This window comes from Lepidochelys kempii, chromosome 3 (genome assembly GCF_965140265.1).
Source record: "Lepidochelys kempii isolate rLepKem1 chromosome 3, rLepKem1.hap2, whole genome shotgun sequence".
In the NCBI taxonomy this organism is placed as follows: Eukaryota; Metazoa; Chordata; order Testudines; family Cheloniidae; genus Lepidochelys; species Lepidochelys kempii.
In genome coordinates this window covers 108695117-108700227 of record NC_133258.1, presented here as the reverse complement: position 1 = coordinate 108700227, position 5111 = coordinate 108695117, and positions in this window count along the sequence as shown.

The window sequence follows — 5111 nt, the reverse complement described above, 5'->3', positions numbered from 1 at the left end:
GGATTGGCAACAGCGTGATTTTTGGGTAAGATCTAAGTTATATATTGACCTGGGTGTGTGGCTGGTCCTTTGGGATCAGAATAACCTTTAATTTGAAGAGATTGGTTTTAAAGAACCACTCATCTCTAAATCCAGCGTTTTTGGTGGCAATATAAGAAGTGGAATGCTTAAGGAAACTGCTTTTATGACTTCTTGTTAGCCAGTGAGGTGAAACAGATGTTTACTTTTGTTGCTGGTTTGGTATATTCTATGGGGAATTAGCCACCAGTCTTGGGGTGCATCTGCCCTATTTCTCAGCGGTTTGTCCTGAATTTGGCATTCTCAGTTGTGGCTCACTGAGGCATGGTTACAAGCCCTCACCTGAAAAACTCTTCAGTTTGTATCCCCTCTCCCCCCTAATCTCAAAGACATAGTAGAAAGAGAAATTCAGAGGTGAATGACAAAAATGAAAAGACTTCTATGTGGAGAGAAAGAAAAGGCTGGGATGGATTAATTTATAGAGGAGATGAATAAGAGGGGACACGATAGAGGTCTAAAAATAGTGATGGTATAGAAAAGGTATATGGGATGTCCTGTGTATCATCTCAGTATAAGAACGAGGTAATGATCAATTAAAGGCATCAAATTTACAAGTAAGAGAATTTTTAATACAGTGCATTATTAATGGCTAATGAGTGTCACATTTTGGGGTGCAACCCAGAGTAGCGATAGGTTGTGTCACCACTTGTCCTGTAACCTTGAGTGCCTTAAAATGCTCTACTGCTTTAGCATCCCAGTCTGGATGCTCCCAGCCAGCATATAAGCATGCACTGAATCTCTGTGTGATAAAAAGCCATGGTTCAGCAACTTTGACTCCAGCAGCCTGCTTGACACACCACAGCAACACTCTGGTCTCCACCAGTCTTGGTTACTACTAGCCATGTGATCCCAACACACACCCCAGTCCTGAATTTCCCCAAAACTCTGCCCTGAAGCGTCCAGCTCTGGCCTGGAATATGTAGGCAAGTAATAAGGTCTGCTACTCTACACGTAGCAGTTATTTTGCTTTAAGTGGTGTTAACAATCACTTCAATTCAAATACAGCACTGGGTTGGTGGAGATTAAAAGTAAAATGAGTTTATTAACAAAAAGGATTTTAAGTGAGTTCGTGCATAAGGGATAAAGTCAGAAATGGTTACAAGCAAAAAAAAGTGAAAAACACTTTCTGCTGATTAAGAAATAACAAAACTACAGTCTTGGTTCAAGGTAAGATTCTTACCATGCTTCCTACCAGCAAGATGGCTGACCACCTAGTCGGTAAGGATCTCCCACCAAGTCCAAAGTACTTGTTTCCTTTGTCATCTTAAGTGAAAGGGAACTTGGGGTTCTATGCCCTTCTCTTTTATAGTGCAATGAGCTTTTGAAATGTATCTCTCAAAGTCCCGTGCCCCTGCTGTGAGGAAGTGTGCCATGAAGTCTGATGGAGAAGGTTTCATGCAGGTTTATTCCTTGCTGGTGCTTTCTACAATGAAAATTAATCTTTTTCTGCAGCCTCCGATATACCAGTGAGTCACCACTTGACTGGTTGCCAGTTGTTTGTGATTGTGCTTGAATGGAGGTGTCGGCCTTTCCTTTGGAAAAAATCTGTTTACCCACTACCCAGACTTGTCCCTAAACACATTTTAGTCCCGTGTTTCCTTCACATTTGTACAGTCCTTTGGACATTTACTATTTCTGCACCACACAAGAATATTAAGGACCAGGTTGTTATGGTTTTCCAATAACACCTTACATGACACCTAAGAAATACAGATTATGACATAGTGAATTGGGCTACACTGAACTCATCAGGCCAACTGAAACTCACTACCAGATACCCGTGAGCCCCTTGCCCTCTGGCATTGGGATGCTGTTAAAGTTACATAGCTGAAGTTATTATTTTAACAAGGGATCTAAACCCTCATATTTTAGGGCATAAACCAACAACTAACAGATGGCGGTTAAGAAGAAACTTCCTCTAAAGGACATGTTATTCCATAACTGTGTATTATGAGTTTTTGCATACCTTCCTCTGAATTGTCTGTTAGTGGTCACTCAGAGACAGGATATTAGATTGTCTGTTGGGCTGTTCTAGTAATTCTGATGTCCCCAACAACCAGTCAAAACATTTCATGAAAAATTTAATAAAATTGATAGACCTTGCATCACGTTTTTATGCTCTACAAACCCAGACTCTGTCAGACCGTCAGGAAGATAGGTTTCAGATTTGTGAACTCTCTGCCAGGGTATGCTGTTCCTGCTTCCTTTGAAGTAGAATTCCAGGGTCAGAACCATGAAGACCTCCACAGCCTACCTCAATTATTGGTATGGAATGCAGGACATTATAGTCAGGACTTAAAACATATAATGATTTACTAATCCAAATCGAACCTTGACCTCAGCTGGAAACAAATAGGAATCCGTTGCTGCTTTTGGAGCACAGGTGTAATGTGTTCCATAGAAAAATCTTTGCCAGGTAGGCAGGTAGCCACAATGTGGCAAGTAGGTTTCACGTGTAGAGAGCATTACAGCAAACCAGGGTGGAGGTGACCAAGGCATGAAAAACTGGTAGGTTCCACATGCTGAAGAAATGATTACAGCCTCACCAGGGGCCTATCCAAAGCCTATTGTAGTCAATGGGAATCTTAGACTTCACTGGGCTTGCCTCAAGACCAACGTGAATGTTAAACAGAGCATCCTTGGTGTCAAGGTTCCTCCCCCACTCTGAACTCTAGGGTACAGATGTGGGGACCTGCATGAAAAACCTCCTAAGCTTATCTTTACCAGCTTATGTCAAAACTTCCCCAAGGTACAAAATATTCCACCCTTTGTCCTTGGATTGGCCGCTACCACCACCAAACTAATACTGGTTACTGGGGAAGAGCTGTTTAGACGCGTCTTTCCCCCCAAAATACTTCTCAAAACCTTGCACCCCACTTCCTGGACAAGGTTTGGTAAAAAGCCTCACCCATTTGCCTAGGTGACTACAGACCCAGACCCTTGGATCTTAAGAACAATGAACAATCCTCCCAACACTTGCATCCCCCCTTTCCTGGGAAATGTTGGATAAAAAGCCTCACCAATTTGCACAGGTGACCACAGACCCAAACCCTTGGATCTGAGAACAATGAAAAAGCATTCAGTTTTCTTACAAGAAGACTTTTAATAAAAATAGAAGTAAATAGAAATAAAGAAATCCCCCTTGTAAAATCAGGATGGTAGATACCTTATAGGGTAATTAGATTTAAAACATAGAGAACCCCTCTAGGCAAAACCTTAAGTTACAAAAAAGATACACAGACAGAAATAGTTATTCTATTCAGCACAGTTCTTTTCTCAGCCATTTAAAGAAATCATAATCTAACACGTACCTAGCTAGATTACTTACTAAAAGTTCTAAGACTCCATTCCTGGTCTATCCCTGGCAAAGACAGACTATAGACAGACACACAGACCCTTTGTTTCTCTCCCTCCTCCCAGCTTTTGAAAGTATCTTGTCTCCTCATTGGTCATTTTGGTCAGGTGCCAGCGAGGTTACCTTTAGCTTCTTAACCATTTACAGGTGAGAGGAGCTTTCCCCTGGCCAGGAGGGATTTCAAAGGGGTTTACCCTTCCCTTTATATTTATGACACTTGGCTATCAATGCCACCTGGAAATCTCAGTGCAATCTTATTAATTATGCAAATTATTTTCAAATGACTTTTGTTTCATTATTTCTATTTTTGTTTGTTTCTTACAGTGTGGCCAAGAGACATGAAAAGGTACAGAAAACATACCCACAGCTTGTACAACATAGAATTAATTTAAGTATTTTAAATGCAGACTTCCCCAGCCCCCCAAAATATGCTGCCGCATCAGACTTACCTTGGACTGTATCTTCTCCAGTTTAAATCACAAAATTCTGTGACCTTATTTCAGCCATTGGCTTGCTTGTCAATAGATTTTGACATTAAAATCTGTTGAACCAACTTGAAGGGCAAGAGCACAAAGCTACATGGCTCTGTCTGTGCTAAATGGACTGTGATTGACAATCCAAAGATATAATAAGTATGTTTTGTGACTGGCACGGCAGGAGAAAGCATTAATTTAAATTACAACTTGGGGCTTTGAAAGGCTTATTGAGCCATTCCATTCTCATTATGAGCTCCTTCCACTATTTGAGATTAAGTGATACCTTTACATGACAGTTTTATTTATTTAAATATGTACATTTATGGAGTTCTTCTATTAAGTGTTTGAAATGTCTGCAGGTCTCTTGCAGAGATGTATATGCAGCATGGCCCATAATTACCTTGGCAGGCTTGGAGCACTGATAAAAGATTATATTTTTAAAAGTAAAGTCCTCAAACTTTCACAGGGCTTGGCAGGAAACCTATTCCTCTGTTGTATCTGGAGCAAGTTCTGGGGAGATAGCCTGCAGCCAGGAGCGCCAGTGTAACTGTTAAATCTTTAAAAAAAAGGGCAGTAACTGTTAAATCTTAAAAGAAAAGGCTTTTGACACTAACAGAGGAAAGGAGAGAGGAAGACAATTAGTGCTAGAGAACAAGAAACAGCTGTTTAATCATTTGTTTTGCCTTGTGGCTGCCAATATACAAGCTTATAATTAAAATACACATAGAAATAGGTCATTTTATATTAATTCTCTAAGGCAGGCCTTTATCTTTTTAAGGAACCACCTCTGAAGTGAGGTTATTTGAATTTTTTCAAAATTGTTCTAAGCCAAGAATGATAATTTCTTTCTTTAACTGATTTTTTTTTTCAGAAGTTTCTGGTATGGCAGATGGCCTGTAGTGATCCAATAGGATATAAAACTCTAGTTAGGTAGTCACTTGGCAATAAAATATGAGTTAGCCTAGTTTCCATAGAGACGTTAAATGTTTTCAATGCTGTCTTACTTTTGTCTCTTTCAAAATATGCATGATTAAAAAATAAGAAAAAGGTAAGATTAAAATAAAATAAAAGGCTTAGGACTCTGCAGACATGATGGTTTAGAGCTGTTTGATTAATCTTGCCTTTCTTAAGGGATGTTATGTTTGTTAGCCTCATATAGCCTGAGGACAGAAGGAGTGGGTTTGTTGCTTTCTGGCTGAAGA